The sequence below is a fragment of the Stomoxys calcitrans genome, chromosome 5, assembly GCF_963082655.1.
Source record: "Stomoxys calcitrans chromosome 5, idStoCalc2.1, whole genome shotgun sequence".
Classification (NCBI taxonomy): Eukaryota; Metazoa; Arthropoda; class Insecta; order Diptera; family Muscidae; genus Stomoxys; species Stomoxys calcitrans.
The window spans coordinates 1,074,705-1,087,073 of NC_081556.1; the positions used below are offsets into that span (position 1 = coordinate 1,074,705).

Genomic DNA, 12,369 nt, shown 5'->3' on the forward strand with positions numbered 1-12,369 from the left:
TACAGTTTCTAGTATTTTTCACACTTGTTGGGAAATAATAAATTTTATTAAATTTTTGTTTTATTTCTTAAAACATAATGTGCTTTGAAATTAAAAGCTGTCTATATGTCTATACAGAAAATTTTCATTTTTATTTCAATTTGAAAGACGATTGGTGTTAGACGTGTCAGAAGATATTTTATACGAAAAAAAAAGAAATATTCGAAGATTTAATTGAATAATTTTTAAGGAGATAAAAGGATCACGAGCATACCACATCAATTTATTTTTAAATGTCGGACGACGAAATTAATTTTTCAACTAATTTTTATTTTCCTGTTGTTTGGGTAAGCATTTAATCTTTAAATATTGAAGTTCTTTCCTCTAAATTGCATCCCCGTTATTTTATCGCAGATCGCCGATTCCTCTGTTAATCGGCGCTGTCCGCGATCAAAAGAAGTGGAAAACTGCAATCTCAAATTATCTTTATTGGTCCCAAATTTCCTTAGACATCAATCCCCTAATTATTATATAATCGGTCCCAAAGACCAATTGATGCCTTTTAAAGGCGGATATTGAGATTTTTGATTCTACTAATAACGAAAGGTGAAGGACATACAGTAGTGGGAGATAAAATGGGCTGAAGAATTCGTCAGCATGGTTGGGTGGGTAGAGAATGGCAGTCAAATTACATCTTAGACTGCTCCTGAGATTAGCTTCACTCTAATTTCTTCCGTCCTTAATTTTTCTTTTATTTAATACCTTTGCTATTCTTCTTTTCACTTACTATTCTTGTAAGCTACCTTATTTTTACTTTTATGGCAGCGAAACCAAGCCTACTTCCAGCGGGAAAGAACCGCACGACTCCCAGAGGAATTAGGGCCCAAGGTGGTAGTTCGTTACACGGCCCATAAAAAGACCATTTTTTATCCGATTTCGCCGAAATTTTACACAGTGACTTATTTTAGGCTTTTCGACATCAGTGTCGTATATGGTTCATATCGGTCTACATTTGGGTATCTCTACGAAAAAGACCAATATTTTGTTCTACAAAATTGAACAGTGACTTGTACCTATTAGACCACTCAATGTCCGAGCCGAATTTAGTCCAAATCGGACCATATTACGATATATCTGCTATGGGGGCATAAGTCATGCATTTTTCACCGGATTATGACGAAAGGTAGTTTGCATATACCCGAGGTAGCGAGTATCCAAGTTCAGCACTGGAAGCACCATACTTGCAGATTGAAGATTCGATAAAAATAATGATTGAATCAATTAATTTTGTAATTAAAAAGAACAAATTTTCAATCACGATTGTAATGGAAGAAGTGTAATTTGTGAAGACAGAAAATTTTGTCATTACACAAAAACACATGCATTGGGAAAAGTATGGCCAATAGACAAGGCTGTAGAGCGTGGTTATTAAGGTATTTGTATCATAGAGGCGTGTTCGCAATAAATTCAGTACAAGTACAACAGACCGGAACAAAAATCTCAAATTGGTGTTCCAGAAGCTTGGTTATTATGGTATTTGTATCATAGAGGCGTGTTCGCAATGAATTCGGTACAAGTACAATAGACCGAAACAAAAATCTCAAAATTGTGTTCCAGAAGCTTGACATATGTATGTGCACCAAGTTGCAGAGAAATCGATGCTACCCCTATACAGCGCGATTTTGGCGAACATTTTAATATAAAATTTACATATTTTTAATGTTTTCAAATAATTTTTGAATTGGTCCAAAATTACTATATCTGTGGTGTTGGTTATAGTAAATCAATTGAGGGCTTCCGCCAAGCGGCCAAAAGAAGTGGTAAATTAAATAATTTTTGCTGTCAATGATTCTCTTTTATACCCACCGTTTCCTTTTGTAACACTTTGAAATATTCGTCTAATATCCTCGACATTTCTCGAGCACAGCTGGCCATGTCTGCCCGTCTGTCCATCTGTCGAAATCACGATAGCGGTCGAACGCATAAGGTTAGCCGCTTGAAATTTTGCACAAATGCAAATGCAAATTTTGCCTATGAGTGCAGTCCGATTCAAGTTTAAATTCAATGATAAGGGGCGTCCTTTTGATAGTCGAGTCCGAACAGCGTGCCGCAGTGGCATAGTACCTTATAAATGTTGCCAGCATTAGGAGGGGAACACCACCGCTGACAAATTTTTCTGATGGTCTCGCCAGGATTCGAACCCAGGCGTTTAGCGTCATAGTCGGACATGCTATCCTCTGCGCTACGATGGTCTCCACAGATATAGATACTTAATATTGGTGTAGGCCGTTAGCGATTGCAAATGGACCATATCGGTTCAGATTTGAATATAGCTCCCATATAAACCGATCTCCTGATTTGAATTCTTGAGCCCCTGGAAGCCGCAATTTTTGTTCGATTTGGCTAACATTTTCCAAATAATTTTCAGTTATGACTTCCAATACTGTGCTAAGTACGGTTCAAATCGGTCTTGATAAAGCTCCCATATAAACCGATCTCTCGATTTGGCTTCTTGAACCCTCACAAGCCTCAATTTTTGTCCGATTTGGCTGAAATTTTGCAAATATTGTTCTGTTATGACTTCCAACAACTGTGCCAAGTACCGGCAAAATCGGTCAAGAACCTTATATAGCTCCCATACTAACCGATCTCCCGATTTGAAATCTTGAGCACCTGGAAGCCACAATTTTCATCCGATTTGATTGAAAATTTGCACAAGGTATTATGTTATGACTTTCAACAACTGTGCCAAGTACGGTCTATAACCTGATATAGCTCTCATATAAACCGATCTCCCGATTTGACTTCTTGAGCACCTGGAAGCCGCAATTTTCATCCGATTGGGCTGCAATTTCGCACAAAGTGTTCTGTTATGACTTTTAACCACTGTGCCAAGTACGGTCTTTAACCTGATATAGCTCTCATATGAACCGATCTCCCGATTTGACTTCTGGAGCACCTGGAAGCCGCAATTTTTTCGGATTTGGCTGAAATCTTGCAAATAGTGTTCTGTTCTCAACAACTGTGCCAAGTACCGTCCATATCGGTGTATAACCAGATATAGCACCCATATTTAAGCAGAATCTCAAGATTCCCAAGATTCGTTCCGGTCGAACATAGGCCGCTTTTACTTGTTTTTAATTAATTTTTACATTTTTTAATTAATCCGATTAAATTAATTGGAAATGTTGGACATTTCTATCATGTTTTGAGTTGGATCAATTAAGAAATTAATTGGAAATTTTAAAAATTTTTCAACCATTTTTTTAATTGAATATGCAATTTTTTTAATTGAACATTTTTTCAATCATCTTTTTCAAAAACTGTGATTGATATCATCGTTTTTGTGATTGCATAAGTTTCAATTAAAAATTCAATTGCATCAATTAATTTCGTGATTTAAACTGATTTGTTTTTGTGTGTAGCATGATTACAACAAAGAGATAGACAAAATGACCTGGCTAATTGACAAAATTACTATTTCCCCCTCGTGTGGTGTTGGATATAGTAAATCTAAAGAGGGTCTCTGCTAAACGACCAAAAGAAGCGGTAAATGAAATAATTTTTGCTGTAAATGATTCGCTTATAATTTGTGGAGCCGTTTGCTGTTTTTATATTTAATATAGAGGAAATTTTTCAACTTAAAGCCAATTTTTAAACACATCTACTTTACTCAATTCGAACGCTAGTGAGCTGTCAACAATGATGTTTTGATGCAAAGCTTAGAAAAAAAACAATGCCCCCAAAGCATTCGTGTGTTCTTCCTAGTTAAATCCTAGATGCATTTCGATTTTGCTAACTGATTGCAATGTGTAGCGATGCAGCAATAACCGCCACTTCACGGCTGAAGTGTAAAAAGAAACTAAATTATGGTATTTAACTTATTAAAGCAATTTACGAATGAGGGGAAAATAGCTGAAACGAAAAGAGCGGCCGCCCAAAAATGAGTGTGTTGAGCGCGATAATGCAATGGAATCGATTTAAGCCGTCGATTTTACCAAAACTCAGTCAACAAAAAACTTGAAGCAAAAGATTGATTACAACTGCTAAGAGGAGCTGCAGGTGAAACATTTTAAATTTGTAAAAATCATTCAGCTATAAAATGTCTACTTAACTGCCTAAACTGCAAAACAAGGAAAGGGGGGAATGCCCAACTACAAGCTAACAAGTGGCTGGCTGCTTGGCCATGAATGGAGTATCTCTTAAACACCACAACTAGCTGCACGTACTTGTGGCCCAAATGGCTGAAGGTTAAGGCGAAGGCGGTTCCACCATGGTGTTCGTCAGTGGTGACGATCGATGATCATTTCTTGGCCATGGGGACCATCATAACGCAACGATCAATGATCGATGCATTGAACGCAAATATCAAACATTGCCACTTATCAGTGGGTGCGATATTGGCAACTTCCAAACCGAAGTCAATATTGTACGTGTCGAGCGCAGTGATGGAAAAGGAGACGAAGCTGATGCTGGATTATGGACAACAAATGATGATGTTTCTCGTAGAAGTAGTGGTAGTATGGTAGTGGCCATGGAATTACGCTAAGCTCTATTAACCTCTGATTTAGTGATAACGATCGAACGTTATAACCAATCGGGCTACTTATGCCGGGCTCGCTCGACATCTATTCCATCCAAGCATGCGGTACACAGCATTGGCTCAATGTCTAATAATAAGCATTTTTATAGCGGTTTATTTTCAAGTCCAAGGAAAATGTTACACACGACTCGTATATGCGAGCCAATATGTCTTTAAAGGACTTGGGCTGACTGCCGTGGTTCCATGGTAGCCAGAAAACAACGGCCCAGTTGATTCGATTTGGTGGAAGGAGGATAATTTGGAAATATTTTGCCACAAAATTGATATGTTGAGAGTTCAAAAGCTGGTGCGAGTATGTAACGTGTTTTTTTCCCCAAGTAGGCCTAATTGTCAGATTGGCTAACATATGATTTTCCCAAATGGAAAGAATGCATTTTGAAGCCTAAACTATTTCCTTGCAAGACATCATAAATTGCACTGAAATAAAGTTTTCATTTCAGCTACAAAGTTAGTTGCTCTTTAAAAGTTTCTGATGGCTGTGGGCAATCGCGTGCCTGTGGCAATTCCATGCTCGTTAAATGTTTGGTGTTTTGAAATTTATAAGGTGCAGACGTTGCAAATAGAGTTACAATGTGCATTAAGGCAAGTTGAAGGGGACTTTAGTGATATGCTACATGAAGAAAAAAAGTATCTTAAGATAATGCTAAACTAGTGGATTGGATTTTATATTCCTTACTATTGTAAATATCATCGAAATCGCAAAAACACTAAGCACCTTTTCCATAAAAACAAAAAGAAAAATTGAATGGTCGGTCTATATGGAGCCAGTGCCGATTATTGGCCCCATATATACTATCTTATACTTAGTAAAGGTGGATGTTCAGCCAACGTTAGCCACTTGTAGCGCACTCGTTTCGTCAGTCCATCAAATAAATGCACTCGCACACGAATGACTTGTGGTGGAAAATTTGCCATCAAATGACACACAAAACCGCAAAGAAATTTAGCTTTGCTTCCGTTTCTGTGGCTCTGTGGCCTTAAGAGCAACGGTGCAGGGAGGTGTGCTGGCAAAATAGCTCAGAAGGTGGCATTCATATGCAACTTAGTAAGAAACTCATATCCAAAAGTAGAATTATGTTGGGCAATATGTTATGTGAACTTTTAAGCCATAAACCATAAGTTTTAACTCGTCTTTCGACAAATTTTTCGCTTTATGTGGTCTTAACTCGCACACACACACACACACCCACACGTACGCAGGATTGGCCAAATAACAAGCCATGTCAAATACACAGAAATTGAGCACCAGACACAGAGACTCAGGAGGCGGTAAGAATTTTTGGTTAGTGGCAAAATGATAGCTGCAGTTGCCTGGTTGTTTGGCAATGCCTGCTTACGTTTGAGCCATAATCTAAAATTAAAATCATTCTCTTACGTTTCGAATGAATGAATGAATGATACATGTACGGCAAATGAATGATAAGTGCCAACACTCGGTGACTTCCTGCATATCCTTGTTAGCCCAGCCAAGAAAACCAGCCATGTGGTGGAAGGATATGTTAAGCCTTCGTGCAGCCAGAAATGACATAATCACAAATTGGCGGGCCAGACTAAAAGGGAAGGAGTGCTTGGGGAGTTCAACATATAATTGTCATTAGGGACATGATTTGTGAGGCGGTAAGAAGGTTGCGAACCAAGAAGTTACATTTTTTTAAGGGTATTTAAAGCGAATCGTTTGTTTTGCTCAAACTGATTAACAAACAATGTTGCTTTGCCTTTTGGCCCCATCGCAATGGGGTCTATAAAAACTCTTCGATTTTAATCAATTCCCAGGTTGAGCGATATAAGTATTCAATTCACTTGTATCGCTTTATAAACAAATTCTTGTTTGTGGCGGCATTTTATGGGAAAACCATGCAATGAATTCAGTTGTTTGCCTCGGTTATCATCGCTAATAACTTTACGACTTGTTGTCTGTCTGTCTGTCTGCCAGACTAGACCCATTCTTACATCCCATTGGTGGGTGGTGGTGCAGCGGCTTAGACTGATTAATTCAAACATATCTATGAATATTAATTTTCTGTTCCCCTTCGCCCGTTTATTTTGGCAGAGTCTTAAGTGGGTCTCCTGCACTTGCCTTGGCTTCCTTTCTATGGGGACATTTGGTTTCTTTTTTTTTGGAACGGCGTTGCATATAATTAGGAATGAATATGATTTGTTCCTTTTTTTGGGTGGGGAGTTAATGTCATTGTTTTCTCCTCCATATGACTTGTTTACAAATTAAATTGTTGTTGCGATTAAGCCATGCATATTTATGAGAGAATGTCCTTAATGGCATGACAATGTGAAGGGTTCTTTCGAAAATGTTTAATAACACCCAATACCAAGGAAACTTCAAAGAATTTGAATGTTTTTGAAACAACAACTTAAAATGGAGTACCTTGAAGTGTTTGATATTGGAAATAAGGGAGGGGCTTTGATAAAATTGATGATTTCTTATAATTCAATAATACAGATGCGTCAAAAATCAAACTAATTTTAAGCAAGAATAATTTTCAATATGTTTTTTAGTGTAAAGTAATTTTAGTCGTCCAACGTTACATTAAATGATATACAAAAATATATAAAAAAAATAAGCAAAAGCCGATCGGTTCCGACTTTATAAGACCCCACGCCTACGCTATAGGTATTAATTTGGCGAAATATTTAAATGGACGCCAACAACGGTATTGCTGGCTATGTTTATCTGTTATGCTCATCCCATGCGCCCTTTAAATGGACGCTATATCTAAATCTGAACCAATAGAAGAAGACATTATGCCAAATTTTAAGCAGATTGGCTGATAATTCCCTCGCCTTGGCCTTTGAAATAAAATCGTGCAAATCATATATATGAGAGGTATATATAAAACTGAACTGATTTCTATGAACTCTACCAGTAGTTTCAAGAGTCATAAGAGAATCCTTCGTACCAAAATTCTTGAGGATCGGACAGACATTTATATGAGACCTATATCCAAATCTGAACCGAATTCTATTAAACGCAATAATGGACAGACAGAACGACAAACAGACGGACAGAACGACAAACAGGCGGACACAAAGATAGTTAGACAGACGGACAGACAGATGGGCATAGAAACAAACGAACAGGCAGATAAATAGATGGCCACAAAGACTAACAAACAGAGACACGGATAAAAACATGGATAGACAGACAGATGGACAGGTGGTGAAACAGACAGTCAGAAAAGCAAACAGAAGGCCAGACAGACAGATTGATGGACATAATAGTATTATCGTCGAGCGTTCATAGCAAAATTTACCAAAATAGGAGTTTATGTAGGTGAATGAAACTTGGCACAGATATTTGTTATTACTATAGAAGACTTAGAATCAAAAATGGACCATATAGATTCACGTTTCGGAAAAGGTCCTATATAGACTAAACTTCGGATTTTATTTCCCGAGATCATTAAATACTCATTTTCTATTCAATTTCTAGAAACAAGGATTTGTTTTGGGCCTCTCCTCACCCCTGCCAAATATGGACTAAATCGGATAGATTTAATTTATAGCTGTCATATAGACCGATCTCCCGACTTATGGCTTTGGCGTATAAAATACCCATTTGGAAACCGCGTCTGCTGAAATTTGATTTCGACCAAACTCGGCACGGACATTGAGTGGTCTAATAAATACAAGTCACTGTTCAATATTGCAGAACAAAGTATTGGTTTTTTGGCAGCTATACCCAAATATAGACCGATCTGAACTATATAGGACACGAACGTTGAAAGCCTAACATAAGTCACTGAGTCAAATATCTGCGGAATCGGATAATAAATGCGTCATTTATGAGAACAAGTTTGTAAATCAAGAGATCGGTTTATATGACAGCTATATCTTAATCTGGACCGATCTGGGCCATCTTCAAGAACGATATCGAGTGGTCTAACACAACTCAATGTTCAATATTTCGGCCAAATCAGACTATAAATGCGCTTTTTATGGGCCCAAGACATCAAGATCGGTTTATATGGCATCCGGTCTACATATCCAAATCTGAACCCCTCACTGTCCCAAATTTCAGCGAAATTGGTCGGTAAATGCGCCATTTATGGCCCAAGACCTTAAATCGGCAGGTTAGTATACATCGCTGCTATATCCTATCCAAATCGGACAATAAATGAGCCTTTTATGGGTCCAAGATATTAAATCGAGAGATCGGTCTATATGACAACTATACCCAAATCTGGACCATCTTCAAGAAGGATATCGAGTGGCCTAACACAACTCACTATACCAAATTTCGGTGAAATCGGACAATAAATGCGCCTTTTATGGGCCTATGACCTTAAATCGAGAGATCGGTCTCTATGGCAGATATATCTAAAACCGAACCGATTTGGACCAAACTGAAGAGGGATTTCAAGTGGCATAACACAACTCACTGTTCCAAATTTCAGCAAAATCGGATGATAAATGTGACTTTTCTGGGCCCAAGACCTTAAATCGGCAGATCGGTCTAAATGGGGGCTATATCAAGATATAGTCCGAAAAAGCCCATCTTTGAACTTAATCTGCCTATGGACAAAAAAGAATCTGTGCAAAGTTTCAGCTCTATATCTCTATTTTTATAGACTGTAGCATGATTTTAACAGACGTACAGACGGATGGACATTGCTGGAACGTCTTAAATTTTAACGATGATGAAGAATATATATATATATATATATATATATATATATATATATATATATATATATATATATATATATATATATATATATATATATATATATATATATATATATATATATATATATATATATATATATGTTTGGTTGCCCAAAAAGTAATTGCGGATTTTGCATATAGTCGGCGTTGACAAATTTTTTCACAGCTTGTGAATCTATAATTGCATTCTTTCTTCTGTCAGTTATCAGCTGTTACTTTTAGCTTGCTTTAGAAAATAAGTGTAAAAAAAGTATATTTGATTAAAGTTCATTCTAAGTTTTATTAAAAATGCATTTACTTTCTTTTAAAAAATCCGCAATTACTTTTTGGGCAACCCAATATATGTATATATTGGATATTTCGATGTGTTGCAAACGGAATGACAAAATGAATATACCCCCATTCTTCGGTGGTGGGTATATAAATCAGCAAGTTTTTCAATGAAGACTAATTAATGAAAACACTTTTTTGACCAAATAATGCAAAATATCCACTTTTTTACTTTTTCTGACTTCGAAGCCGTATAACTTTTAACTGAATAATCCGGTGTTGACACTTTTAGCAGCAAAGTTGTACATTTTGTCACCAATCCAAATCATTCCTTCGTAAATTTCAGAATACTAAGCCGATCTCGGCCAAAAGTCCAAAAATATTAATTAAAACAAGTAAAAGCGTGCTAAGTTCGGCCGGGCCGAATCTTATATACCCTCCACCATGGATCGCATATCTCGAGTTCTTTTCCCGGCATCTCTTCTTAGGCAAAAAAAGGATATAAGAAAAGATTTGCTCTGCTATTAGAGCGATATCAAGATATGGTCCGGTTTGGACCACAATTAAATTATATGTTGGAGACCTGTGTAAAATATCAGACAATTCGAATAAGAATTGCGCCCTTTGTGGGCTCAAGAAGTAAAATAGAGAGATCGATTTATATGGGAGCTATATCAGGCTATAAACCGATTCAGACCATAATAAACACTTATGTTAATGGTCATGAGAGAATCCGTCGTACAAAATTTCAGGCAAATCGGATAATAATTGCGACCTCTAGAGGCTCAAGAAGTCAAGATACCAGATCGGTTTATATGGCAGCTATATCAGGTTATGAACCGATTTGAACCATATTTGGCACAGTTGTTGGATATCATAACAAAATACTACGTGCCAAAATTCATTCAAATTGGATAAGAATTGCGCCCTCTAGAGGCTCAAGAAGTCAAGATCCCAGATCGGTTTATATGACAGCTATATCAGGTTATGAACCGATTTGAACCATACTTGGCACAGTTGTTGGATATCGTAACAAAACACGTCGTGCAAAATTTCATTCCAATCGGATAAGAATTGCGCACTCTAGAGGCTCAAGAAGTCAAGACCCAAGATCGGTTTATATGGCAGCTATATCAAAACATGGACCGATATGGCCCATTTACAATACCAACCGACCTACACTAATAAGAAGTATTTGTGCAAAATTTCAAGCGCCTAGCTTAACTCCTTCGGAAGTTAGCGTGCTTTCGACAGACAGACGGACGGACGGACGGACGGACGGACAGACGGACGGACATCGCTAGATCGACATAAAATTTCACGACGATCAAGAATATATATACTTTATGGGGTCTCAGACGAATATTTCGAGTAGTTACAAACAGAATGACGAAATTAGTATACCCCCCATCTTATGGTGGAGGGTATAATAAAACAGACGAAAAATAACAGCCCGAAAAGTTGTTCGAAATGCCGAAGTAACCAACTTTAGAGCGCCAAAAGGGCGCCGGTCTATCTTGAGCCTTGTAATTTCACACTGCATCTCAATAACACCTCAGCTCTAACCATTTAAAACTTCAAATAGTATCCCATACCCATTCCCAAATAGCAGATTTTTACTATATTTTTTCGGTTCCATCCCACGGTGCGCCATTCGGACTCGGTTATAAAAAGGAGGTCCTTTAACTAAACTTTAAACGGACAGCATTCATTGAAATGTGGTAAGTTTTAGCTCCTGTTCCTGAATGGAATATTCGTGGATAAATTTGCATTGAACAGAGGGATAGTTGCAACATTATGTTGTCATTTTTATGTTTACCCCCATAGGATGGGGGTATACTTATCAAGTCATTTGTAACACCTCGAAGTATCGATCAGCGGTCCCATAAAGTGTATATATTCTATCTATGTAGGTCTAGCCATGTCCGTCCGTCGAAATCACGATAGTGGTCGAACGCGTACTGCTAGTCACTTGAAATTTTGCAAAGATACTTCTTATTGCTGTAGGTCGTTTGAGGATTGAAAATGGGCCATATCGATTCAGATTTGTATATAGCTCCCATTTGATTCGATTTCCCATTTTGACTTCTTGAGCCCTTTGAAGCTGCAATTTTTGTCCGATTTGGCTGAATTTTGCATTTAGAATTGCTTCCATTGTGCTTTAACTCTTGTGCGCTCACTATGACTCTGTTTCACTTTGAACTTTTTTCCAATAGCGACCGAATGTCTTGGGGTTCCAATAGTCGACTTAATCTATAACCTTAACGATTGTAAAATAATACCGATCACACACGCACGTTTCTTATACAAATTTCTTTAAGGATATGTTCATTATTTTCCAGGACTCTTGTGCTCACCTTGAACTTTCAGTGTCAAATGAGAGAAACCCTTTTCACCTTGTCAAACTCATAAACAAATTTCTCATTTGCTTCATTACTTCTTTTTTTGGGAGTTCAAAAGGTGAATGATCCCAAAATTTTCAAATTCATTAAAACCAGCTGCCGAATTTCGCTTTTTTTTGTGCGTCTGAGGCAACATTCAGTTTTAATGAATTGAAAAACAACAAAACAAAAAATGTGAAGATGTATGCCAGGAACTATGAAATAATAGAACTAATTTGCATATGAGACTACCTGGATAGGAATTAAATCTCATTTATGATCAAGCAATGCTAGAAAGTTTCACCTCAATGAAAGTGGCAGTGGCTGATAGCGCATTGCCAAGGGGTGCGCTGCAAGGATGCTGCATTGAGAAGGGGATGATGCTTGAGCAGAATGTTAACGGGCTTGTACAAATACAGATAATCTTGATATGGAACCGGGGAGAAAGGGGTATTG

The 12,369-nt window shown here is 37.5% G+C and overlaps 1 long non-coding RNA gene across 2 annotated transcripts in view; it reads left to right on the forward strand.

Annotated features, from left to right (window-relative positions):
- Positions 1-133: 133 nt before the first annotated feature.
- LOC131998109 (uncharacterized) overlaps positions 134-12,369 on the forward strand; it is a 92,771-nt gene continuing 80,535 nt past the window's right edge. For both annotated transcript variants that reach the window (XR_009398565.1, XR_009398564.1), the window contains exon 1: positions 134-326. This is a non-coding gene — a long non-coding RNA (uncharacterized LOC131998109). The remainder of the gene's footprint in view (positions 327-12,369) is intronic.